Here is a 13,392-nt window from a genome sequence, read left to right as displayed (position 1 = left end):
TAAAAGTACACAATCTTTGGTATCATAATGAGACAATAAGAAAAGAAAACATAAGTAATCATATACACATCTTTCACAAACAGATTTTACAACAGTAGTTATTTGTAAACTTCTTTTTGCATTTACAAGTGCAAAATGCCCAAATAAAGACTAATAGCATAAATTGACAAAGAATTTGTTTGAAAAATGAGCCAAATTCGAATCCAAATTTTCAAACATGATCACTTTAAGTTACATCACTATGACCCTCTTGCCCGTTGTGCCAGAATTATTGATAACTTCTTCATGCGCTAACCCAGCCTCTTCCAGCTTATACTCCTTTTGGACGTTTGGTTGGAGCCAGCCTGCAGTTAGTCCATCTGATATCCCTTGATGCATTTCCACCCATTCTTTCTGTAAAGATTAATGACAGAAAGATGGATTTGTTCAAAATGATACAAGTGATAAATTGATAATGACAGAAAGATGGATTTGTTCAAAATGAAACAAGTGATAAATTGATAATGTGAGAAAGATGGATTTGTTCAAAATGATACAAGTGATGAATTGATAATGACAGAAAGATGGTTTTGGTCAAAATGATACAAGTGATGAATTGATAGTGACAGAAAGATGGATTTGGTACAAAATTATACGAGTGATAAATTGATAATGACAGAAAGATGGTTTTGGTCAAATGAAACGAGTGATGAATTGATAACGACAGAAAGATGGTTTTGGTCAAAATGATACAAGTGATGAATTGATAATGACAGAAAGATGGACTTGGTCCAAATGATAATAGTGAATTTTTAATTTTGGTAACAAGTAAAACAAGTGGGACACAATTGACTTTGACTGCTCCGATTGGTAAATTTTAAAGGCCAGTTTTAAACCCAGCAGTATAATTTGAACAAACTTTGTTGAGGATTACTCTATGATGTTTCACACCTTATCGAAAGATGCGAAAGAGGTAAGACCTACAACAATTCTGATAAAAAATGCAGGGGTCTGGTATAATATCCGAAATTAGCAGGCCTAATTCCATTTACTTTTCTCAAGGCATATAAAGCTTAAATAGAATGGTTAATAACAAACCAGTAAAGCACTCTAGATACGGTATATCTTTTGAAGACTGTTAACTGGTAAATATGAGCTCAATCAAAATCAAAGATAAACTGCTTTCCAAACATATGACAATCCTAAATAGATAGCTTTCAACATTTTCCCTTTCCTTCACCTTGATAACATCCTAAGCAAAAATTACCATTTCCAGATGCAGAAAAATTGCTCCAATTTAGAAGACATATTTCATAGGCTATTTTAGCTCTTCTTGTGATAATCAGGAAATAAATTATTTGCAGTACTATTGTCAAATATTTTATTTTTTACCATATGGTATATAAGAAATATAAAGTTGGACTAGTGAACTACATGCATTGTAAAAATGACAGTAATAAACTTAACGAGAGTGCCAAACTGTCACAAGATACGCCCGTTTGAAGGTTTTGGACAACTTGATAACTTTACCATGACCCATATTTAAACTTGACCTACATATCATCTAGACACAACTTCTGACCAAATTTGGTGAAGATCAGATGAAAACTACTTCAACTAGAGAGCGGACACCATGCTTAATGCTTGAAATGCACTAAGTGACCTCGTGATCTAGTTTTTGACCCGGCATTACCCATATTTGAACTTGACCTAGATATTGTCGAGACACAACTTCCGACCAAATTTGGAGAAGATTGGATTAAAACTACTTCTGTTACAGAGCGGACACCATGCTAAATGCTTGAAATGCACTAAGTGACCCCGTGACTTAGTTTTTGACCCAGCATGACCCATATTCGAACATGACCTAGATATTGTCCAGATACAATTTCTGACCAAGTTTGGTGAAGATCGGATAAAAACTCCTTCAATTACAGAGCGGAAACCATGCTTAATGCTTGAAATGCACTAAGTGACCCTGTGACCTAGTTTTTGACCCGGCAAAACCCATATTCAAACCTGACCTAGATATTGTCTAGATAAAACTTCTGATCAAGTTTGGTGAAGATCGGGTGAAAACTATTTGAATTAGAGAGCGGAAACTGCTGTGGACGCCGCCCGCCCGTCCGCCCACCCGCCCGCCCGCCCGCCGCCAAGGTAAAACTGTAATACGTCCCGTTCTTTGTTAACGGGCATATAAAAAGGAACGGTATTTCCATTTATATGGTTGAATTGTTTTTGTCTTTAGAATGACTTGAACCTAATAATAAACCCTTATTCTGGTTTAATAGAAGAATTTTTAATTTATGTACACAAAGGACTATATAAATCATGTGATATCTGGGTAGAGGCCAATTGCGACCCAGGGACCGACAACTAAAGTTCGAGTTTACCGGAATTCAAGCCAACCGATTTCTAGTTTACTTATATTTACTATCATGAATCTTCCATAAATTTACATCTTAAACAGCACAACATGTATTTATTGTTGTCAGTCCTGGCGTGTTTGAGCCAACGGATTTCGACTGTATATATATGTCTCAATAAATCATGGGACACCTAACAAATTTGGCACAGGACCCTATTTGATGCTACACACAAAATATAAGATCCCTGACCCGTCCGGTTTCTGAGATTTTTAATTTTTAATTTTTTAAATCTATTTTTAGCTCTGGATACCAACATTTGCACCGTACGTTAATGATTTACCAACATTTGCACCGTACCTCAATGATTTACCAAGATTTGCACCGTACCTTAATGATTTGAAAAATCTTGAAAGAGAGTCACCAAATCATTATTTCCTTTACAGTTTCTGTTACAAGTAAGAAATAAAACATAACAACACCTAATACATGCATTTAACAAAAAAGCTTTATTTTAACAAAATTCAGTATAAATATTTTTGTAAAGATCACAGTAACTTTGTGGTGGTTGAAATTGGATGACTTAAAACTAGGCCTAAGACCTTGACAATATGCATTTTATATTATGCTGTTTTTTATTGCAAAGTGTATTTAGCTTTCTTGTGAGTACTTATTGCATATGTATAGAAGAGTATGCTTTTGAAGTATGGAAGATTTTTTAATTAAATTACTAATGCTGCTGATATATGTGAACAAGAAATATTATTATTATATTACGGTTTATACCTATTAATATCAACCAATCAGTTGTCATATTTTATGCCAAGTGAATGTCCAATATATTACTGTATTGGAATTGTGATAATTTCCAAGCCACCTTTAAGCAAATCCTTAACAACATTCAATAGTATCTACATGCTTTTGAAACTGCATCTATTGCAGATATGCAAAAACATGGTCCCAATTTTGAATATGCTTGAACTAATTTCTAGAATAATCTCTGAAGATGTATGTCTTGAGTAACATGTTCATAGCTTACATCACACATCGTTAATACATGACACAAAAGCTCACATTCTTTCGCCGACTTGGGGTTTAAATAAATATAATGGACGTGAGTAATGAAAATAACTTGTTATAAGTATTTAACAAAAAATAATTGGGCCATGCTCTGTGAAAAGCGGGTTAAATGCTTGTGCGTGAATTTTTGTCCTAGTTTAGCCTGTGCAGTACGCACAGGCTAATCAGGAACGACATTGTTTGCCTGTTTGATATTTTTCGTTTAAAGAAAGTCTCTTCTTAGCGAAAATCCAGTAAAGCCGGAAAGTGTCGTCCTTGATAAGCCTGTGCAGACTGCACAGGCTAATCAGGGACCACACTTTACGCATATACATTAAACCCCCTTTTCACAGAGCGATTTGGAATGGTACACATCTGGGATACTCGCATCGGACTTGCATATCAACTGGTCCAATATGGTATGTCAGCTCCGTACTTGCACACATAACCTACACTAATTACATTATAGCATAAGGTATTGTAACAGTGTTACCATCTACTTACTGGTGGAGAATTCCACAGTGCTATTCCAGTGACAATGGCCTCCTTATTCATGAAGAAACGTGGGGTGACCTCTATATTGCCGCTTCTTCCAACAACCCAGTATCCAACAAACAAACAAAAGTTCCTGGATTAACAAGACCAATAGCTGAGATTTTCTATATGACCAGCCAGCTTTCACAGCCATCTATTTTCATCACAAAGCAATGAATATGAAGAGTTGACCCCCAGCTTTAATAATTTTCTATATAAAAGTCCTGTAGTATGTCTTGGTCTGTATTGTATATACAGTTGATAACTTGCCATTAGTTGATAGCCGTTTTGGGAAAACTGGTCTTAATGCATGTGCCTAAATTTTGCACATGCTAATCAGGAATCGCACTTTCGCCTACCCTATATTTTAGCTTAGACATTACCTCCTCAAAACCAATAATTCCATAAAAGCGGGAAGGATTTTTCTGATTAGCCTGTGAGGACTCCACAGGCTAATATGGGACTATATGCACATGCATTTAGCCCATTCTTCCAAGAAAAAGGCTCAATTTAAGACAAGCTGGTGTAAATTGATCCTTTATTCCGACTACTACGATGATGCCTCCCTTGTTGATTATCTCCAAGTCTGTCTCCAAATTCACGTTGGCCAACATCTCAAGTATTATGTCTGGTCCGTGCCATTGGTGGCTGCCTGGAAATAGGCAAAAATTATTTTGTAGCCAAAATGTACTTAAAAAAAGATTCCACAAATACCAGTGTTGATTCATTACATATCATAAATTAATCACAATTATAGAATGGCAAAGCACACGGAAGTTTTTGTCGATGACAAAAATGAAAACATTCTTCTGGCTTTAGGCCACTATATGATAATGATGCATTTTATGTAAATTGACGATGTTTTCCTATACAAACCAACAAAGTCTATTAATGCTCCAATTTTGTTTGATTATTTTTTATTAAAATAGTTAAAAGAAACGAGTGAAGATGGTTAAGATTTTAGAATAAACATATCATTGGAACAAATGTTTTGAGCAAGTGAGATGATGATTGGGCAAAAACATGTTCTTTCTAGAGTGTTCAAATTGTTTCACTTAAGCCATATAAAGAAAACTGCCCTGCCCCCTGACAGCCTTTTTTAATGGACTGGAACCTATTTCAGACTTTGACGAATTATCATTAGCACAAATGTTCTAAGCAAGTTTCATGCATATTGGCCAATAAATGTGACTTCTAAATTATTCATAAGGTTTCATAGCAGCCATATAAGGAAAAACTGCCCCATCAACTGGCTGCAGTTTAATTGAAAAAAAATCAAACTTGGTTGTTTCATGGGGATTAATAAACAAAAAGATGCAGGCAAATGGTAATTTCTTGAACCAAATTTGCTTATTTCTAGCCATTTGCTAATGTGGCAAATGGCAGATCAAGCCCTGGACCTAGTTTTGAACTCGTCAAATATATCATTTTGACAAATGTTCTGACATAAGTGTCCACAGGGTAAATGTTGACGACACATGATGGAAGCGAGTCAACGAATGATTGACACAAGGTTATCACAAAAACTCACCATAAGCATGTTGTGCTCAGTTTAACCCATATATGCCGAGTGGACTCTCCCATCCTTCTAAATTGGATCATTTTATTTCCAAAATAAGGGATGTATGGTATATTTATTTATATTTTTAGAATATTTCTTACAGAATTTCGTTAAAGCAAACAGTGTAGACCCTGATGAGACGCCACACCATGCGGTGTCTCATCTGGCTCTACGCTGTTTGCCAAGGCCTTTTTTCAGGACGCTAGGCATAAATGGGTTAACTTAATCATATGAAGACCCCCGGTGCATGAACAATTTTGATCACAGACGCATGTTTTAAACCAATCATGACTCATTGCATATACAAAATCAAGGCTCTGAGCTTAGTAATTTAAAAAAAGATGGTTTTCAACATATACAGATTTATCTAAAAGTTAAAATAAATTATGTGACGCTTAGTTTCCATCACAGTTGCATGATTTGAACAACTAAAGACAAGACCATAATAAAATGTTACATCAAAACATTACTTTTTAGAGTTATAGCCAATACAAATATATATATTTTGTGAGCATCATGTACAAACTGAAAATAACAAATAGTATAAATAAGATGCGGTTATTTCATGACCTACCAGTATTTTGTCAGTGTAGCCCTGTTCCTTATGGTTGAAAGCCCCTGCTGCTCCGTTTTAAGAACCAAGTCCAGCCCTTCTGGGGTCCCTGCCGTCCTTAGTACTGTTAGGCCCTTGGCAACCCCTATCTGGACACATGCCAGACCCACCTAATACAGTAGAATAACTGTACAACATTACTGCAAACTCATTCTTCAAGGAATTGCTCTGTGAACATGGGGTTTGATGCATGTGTGAAAATTGTCGTCCCAGATTAGCCTGTGCAGTCCGCACAGGCTAATAAGGGACGACACTTCGCTTTTATGGTATTTTTAGTTTAAAGACAGTCTCTTCTTAGCAAAAATCTTGTTTAAGCGGAAAGTGTCATCCCTGATTAGCCTGTGTGTTACTGCACAGGCTTATCTGGGATGACACTTTACGCACATGCATCAAACTTCCTTTTCTCAGAGCACCACTAAAATTATTTTTGTTGATTTTGTTGGCAGACCAATTCACCCATCCAAAGGAATAATTATGCCCAATCCTTAATATTTGTAAGACCAAATTACAATATTAGGAACCAATTTTATCCTAGGTCTTCATGAAAGCTGGAAAAACACAAAAATTTAAAACAAAATTTGAACTTAGATTCAAATGCGACTGTATGAAAATTTGGCAAAACAAACTAAGAGTATGGGTTGGCCTTACAGCTCCACTGGCTCTATGCACCAGTACAGTGTTTCCTGGCTTCATTTTATCTTTAGCTCTGAAAAATTAAATGGAAAGTACCATGACAACTACAAATGGTTGCTTGGATCTAGAAGTGTGGAATAGACTCAAATGGTGTTATTAAGGAACATGACTGGTGTTTAAATAATAATTTCTAGTAAAAGTAATGATGATTATAGAAACAACAAAAAATCAACAAGACTATTGCCAAGCAATAAAGTACCCTACCGGCTCCACCATTGTCAGAAATTCCACCATTGTCAGTTTTTTTTTTAATTTGTTGCCATAGCAACCAGAATTTTTGACGTAGGAACACAATGAAATGACGTGCATAATGTCCATATTGCCATTTATCCATGTTTCAAGTTTCATGAAAAAATATTAAGAACTTTTAAAGTTATCGCAGGATCCAGAAAACCACCATTTTCAGCAGTATTTATAGTCTATTTTTTGCCATAGCAACCATAATATTTGACGTAGGGACAAAATAAAATGACGTGCATAATGTCCATATTGCCATCTATCCATATTTTAAGTTTCATGAAAAAATATTAAGAACGTTTAAAGTTATCGCAGGATCCAGAAAAGTGTGACTGACTGACAGACAGACAGACAGACAGACAGACAGACAGACAGACAGACAGACAGACAGACAGACAGACAGACAGACAGACAGACAGACAGACAGACAGACAGACAGACAGACAGACAGACAGACAGACAGACAGACAGACAGACAGACAGACAGACAGACAGACAGACAGACAGACAGACAGAGCGCAAACCATAAGTCCCCTTCGGTGAAACCGGTAGGGGACAAAAATATACAGCCTCAATATAATAATTTCTATTAAAAACTAGAGCTTTGTCACAGACGTGACGGATACTCCCACATGCCGCATTGACACATAATACTTTGCATGTCGTCTTCACAAAAAAAAGCGGACACCATGCTCAATTTTTAAAACGCACTTAGTGACCCCTTAACCTAGTTTTTGACACAGAAAGGCCCATGTTCTAACTTCGCCTTAAGATCATCTCCATACAACTTCTGACCAAGTTTGGTGAAGATCGGATGTAAACTACTTGAATTAGCGGACACCATGCTGAATGTTTAAAAAAACGCACTAAGTGACCCCGTGACCTAGTTTTAGGCCCGGAATGGCCCATGTTCAAACTTGTCCTAGAGATCATTTAGATAAAACTTGTGACCAAGTTTGGTGAGGATTGGATTAAAACTACTTGAATTAGAGAGCGGACAACATGGTGAGGTTTAAAACGCATTAATATACCCCGTGACCTAGTTTTTGACCCGGCATGACCCATATTCGAACTTTACGTAGACATCATCAAGATACAACTTCTGACCAAGTTTGGTGAAGATTGGATGAAAACTACTTGAATTAGACAGCGGACAACATTGTCATGTTTAAAACGCACTAAGTGATCCCGTGACCTTGTTTTTGACCCGGCATGACCCATATTCGAACTTGCCCTAGACATTATCAAGATACAACTTCTTACCAATTTTGGTGAAAATTGGATAAAAACTACTTGAATTAGAGAGCGGACAACATGGTGAGGTTTAAAACACACTAAGTGATCCCGTGACCTAGCTTTTGACCCGGCATGGCCCATGTTCGAACTTAACCTACACATCATCTAGTTACAACTTCTGACCAAGTGTGGTGAAGATCGGAGTTAAACTACTTGAATTAGAGAGCAGTAACCATGCTCAATTTGTAAAACGTACTAAGTGACCCTGTAACCTAGTTTTTGATCTAGCATGGCCAATGTTCGAACTTGGTCTTCAGATGATCTAGATACAACTTATTACCAAGTTTGGTAAAGATCGGATGAAAACTACTTGAATTAGAGAGCAAACAACATGCTGCATGTAAAATCGCACTAAGTCACCCCTTGACCTAGTTTTTGACCCGGCAAGGCCCATGTTCGAACATGGCCTAGACATCATGTAGATACAACGTCTGACCAAGTTTGGTGAAGATCGGATGAAAACTACTTGAATTAGAGAGTGGACAACATGCTGAATGTTTAAAACGTACTAAGTGACCCCGTGACCTAGTTTTTGACTCGGCAAGGCCCATGTTCGAACTTGGCCTATACATCATCTAGATACAACTTCTGACCAAGTTTGGTGAAGATCGGATGAAAACTACCTGAATTAGAGAGCAGACAACATGCTGAATTTTTAAAACGCACTAAGTGACTCCGTGACCTAGTTTTTGACCAGGCAAGGCCCATGTTCGAACTTGGCCTAGACATCATGTAGATACAACGTCTGACCAAGTTTGGTGGAGAGTGGATGCAAACTACTTGAATTAGAGAGCGGACACTTAATACGGACCAACAGATAGACCAACCGACCGACCGACCGACAAGTTCACTCCTATTTACCCCCTAAACTTCGTTTGTAGGGGTATAATTATACATAAACTGACTTTTTTAATATGGTTTTGTATCAAGTTGTTTGTTTTCATGAAATAGCTGAATAAATCTAGGTCACAACTAAAACAGCAAAAAAATGATGCAACAGAACAGAACATGACTGTGTATGAAATAAAGTTACCGCATGAGTGACAATTGTTGTATAACCATTATTATTCTGTATGTTTGGATGCTTCAAATGTTGGGCAACAATTAAATAAAGGGAAGTAAAGCAGATATTAAGTGCAACAACTTTAATTCAAAAGGAAAATCACAGGTTTTAAAACAAGACATGTATTTGAAGACCAAGCTAAAATAGCAATTGCTTAAAGTGTCAATCTAATTAAAATCAAATCCTAATGGTGGCTTCATTTCATGTTAGTGGAGAGTATAGAAGAAGCTTGTCATATTAATGAGATTGTACAAAGTGTTACCCTGAGTAACAGCTTATTGTGGAAGAAACTTTCTGCTGTTATTGTATTTTATTTTTAAAGGAATAAATTAATTTCAATTAAAATAAACTTACTGTATATTGCAAAGGCCATAAGGAATAAGCCCGTGCGGGACCACACTCTACATAAAATGCAAATTATAAGTATCTTTTTAACTAACAATTTTTCCCAGATACACCTTTTACTTAAATACTATATTCTTACTTTATGCACAATGCACGATACGCTGTATAGCAAGGTTCTCCCAGACCAGCACCCTGGGAAAAACTCAGGCGGTCAGGTAACTTTCCAACCATAGCTTCCTCAGCAACTGTATATTCTGCATACCCGCCGGAAAGTGTCCTTATTAATAACACTTTATCACCTTCCTGTGGAAATCCAAAAGAACATGTCATGATTGTTAGTACATTAAGGGATTCAGTACGAAAGTTCTGTACTGGACATGTATGTATAAAGCTGATTTGAAATATTCAAATCCTCAAATCTGTGGCTATTTCAATTAAAGGTCATTCATATCAAATGTTTGAAAATTTTAAAGTCAATACTGCTTCAACTATTAATATTGCATCCTTTGTAGACAAAAAATATTGTAGTTTGAAAAGAAAATTTGATTTGAAGTTATCACTTCCAACCCAGGATCTCTCACCAACGAGACGAGTGCTCTACCAAGTGAGCTAACTTGGCTGCTTACACATCTTTTCCACCTTAATACATCTTTTTACCGTGACACTTAGCACAACTTAAGTTAAGTGAAAGATTCCCCTATTGAATTTTGCCATTACCAATCCAGTGTAATACATAGTGATTCTCCTGTAAGTTTTGCATATACAAGCCCAGTGTTATACACAACAATGATGGTGAACAAATGTACCAAATTATTTTAAAATCTCGCAATGAACAATACAGCTATGGCCCGGACAAGATTTCGAGACAGACCGACAGACCGACCGACAGACAGACCGACAAAGTGACTCCTATATAGCCCCCATTACCAATGGTAATGGAGGTATAAATATTCCCCTATGGAGTTTTGCCAACACAAGCCCAGTGTAATACAGAAATATTCCCAATGATTTTTTACCAAAATTAGAACAGTGTAATACAAACAGATTGCCAACATGAGTTTTGCCAATACAACTACAGCGTAATATGTGTTAATTATAACACTCACTTTTTTCAATGAAAATGTAAACCATGCTTAAACAAAAATACATGTATTACACAGCTGTTATGGAAATTGCACACTGATATTTTACAAACCTTAAACTTTGTGACACTGGCCCCAACCTGTGACACAATTCCAGCCCCATCAGCTCCCGGCGTGTATGGCAGAAGGGGTTTAACGGCGTAGGTACCGCTACGGATGTACGTGTCCACAGGATTCACTCCTGCTGCTTTTACTACTAACAATACCTGAAGAATGTCAGACATTAACAATATAAGATACTGATGAGCAGCAAACAGCATAAAACCTGGACTGAATGTGATTTACTTGCAGGCTGTTCTCGTTTAATGCTGAGTGCACATAGCTATTTTCACTGTTGCCTATGAGAGGGAAAAAGTTAAAAAGAAAATGTCATTTGTCCCCCAAAATTGTGTGTTCATAGTCTTATTTAATTTCAACTTTTAAATAAGAGTGCATTTGCTTTACATACAAAAGCCGCCGCTTCTATTTTACCGTGTCAAAAAATTTAGACACACTGATACACCTAATGCATTTAAAGGGGCCTTTTCACAGATTTTGGCATTTTTTTAACTTATTCATTAAATGCTTTATATTGATAAATGTAAACATTGGATCATAAAAGCTCCAGTAAAAAATCAAGAAAAAAATTAAAAAAAGGAAAAGAACATTGCCCGGAGCAGGTTTCGAACCAGTGACCCCTGGAGTCCTGCCAGAGTCCTGAAGTAAAAACGCTTTAGCCTACTGAGCTATTCCGCCGAGTACACATTCTTGACGTATTTTATACCTTATATAAGCAATCTTCGTAGTTTCACAAAATTTAACGACAAAAACAGAACTCTCCAAATTATTCAATCGTTTCGCGTTGCAACTCTTTATAATTTTTAGGTTTTAAAATCGTCAAAAGATGCATATAATGGCTATATTAGAGCATGGTTAATGTTCAGTATTACTTTTTCCTCACAAATAACATAACTAAAACGAAAACTTACGAATCTGAAACAACTTTTTTCAATTTTGTCAATTTACCAAAGCGTGAAAAGATCCCTTTAATGTTCACAAATTCCTGTGCCTATTGTCCCCGATAAATGATAGCATGTCCTTGTAAATACCGCACTGTTTAATATCAATTTGTACAGGATAAGTTTAAATGAATTTTAAATGATGTCATAGTGAATTTTTTTTAACCAAAGTGCACAAATATTTGCATTTGATAATTATACTGTAATATAAATATTTAATTTGCAATCAATTTAACATTGCAAATCATGATTTCTTTGTCATTAAAAAACATAAAAATAACTTAATAAGGCACAAAATTGGATCCTTTTTTACACACTTAAGCTTGGGAATATTTCTGTAGATAATTGCATGGAGATTTGTCACTTCAACACCAATTTTGATGAGCAATCAGATTAACATGTTTGGTACAAATGGACATCATACTTTTGTTCCCCAAAAAATACACACCAAAAAAACCCAAATACATTCAGCAGAATTATTGTCGCCTTACCATGATCACTTCATTAAATATCGGGTGAAGCCATTGTCTATCACAGGTATACATGTTTTTTTACCCAAATAAGGCAAATGTTACATTCCAGTGACTTCTCGCATTCATCTGCCAGTGATGACTGTTATCAGTTTATCATGTAATAGAAAAACACAAATAGGTTGAAATCTGATAAATAGCAGCTGATCAAAAATGTTGAGTCAATAATTATATGTGAAAATCTGATGTCCAATAAATTGGAGTCCCACCAAAAAAAGTGTTATGCTAAAAAAGAGAAAGCGAGTGAAAACTAAGAGTAATTACGGTACTTATTATGACATACTGTAATTAAGTGACAAACTTTGGCTATGCCTCATGAAACCAGAACTGTTTTCCCCTTAATTCAAGACATTCAAAATCAAATTACGGAGTCCTATTTAAATGTATAACTTATTTCTTTTATAAAAAATGTATATATTTGTGTAAATTGTGTGGACAGTGATTACAGGTATACCTGGGTATCAGTAGGAAAAGGCACTTGGAAATCGACCTTTAACAACTCTGGCCCACCAAACTGGGCAACACGGATGGCGGGCATCAATCCACGTCCAGACATTGTTTATAGCTGATCAAAATAAAACGTAAAAAGCAAGGTACTTTTTCTACGACAAATACAATGTTGACATGTCTGCATATGTGTCCAGAGCTCATGAGCCTAAATTCAAATTTAGGGGAGTGACTTCTCACTGTTGATTAAATTAAGGATAAGTGAGGCAACGTAAAGGAAAACTGGTTAATTATTTTTAGCGTTTAATCAACTTCACTTATTTCATTCACCTCATCATCATGATTAATCAGAAACAAGTCACATTTAGCAGTTTTTTATCGTTCGTTACCAACAATTGTTGGACTATTCACAGTATAAATAGTGACCTACAAATCTAGCAGTGGTTGGTAACGATAAAGACATATATGGCATCGCAAATGAACTCCATATTTGCGGACTCTAACAACTAAAGTAAGGATAAAAAACAAA

General features: G+C 36.0%; 1 pseudogene; it reads right to left on the bottom strand.

The window, feature by feature from the left end:
• Nucleotides 1-231: 231 nt before the first annotated feature.
• LOC127846141 (zeta-crystallin-like) lies at nucleotides 232-12,972 on the bottom strand (annotated as a pseudogene).
• Nucleotides 12,973-13,392: the final 420 nt, after the last annotated feature.

This window comes from Dreissena polymorpha, chromosome 9, assembly GCF_020536995.1.
Source record: "Dreissena polymorpha isolate Duluth1 chromosome 9, UMN_Dpol_1.0, whole genome shotgun sequence".
Lineage (NCBI taxonomy): Eukaryota > Metazoa > Mollusca > Bivalvia > Myida > Dreissenidae > Dreissena > Dreissena polymorpha.
Note: the sequence above shows the minus strand (reverse complement) of the source record. Positions and strands in the feature narration are given on the sequence as shown.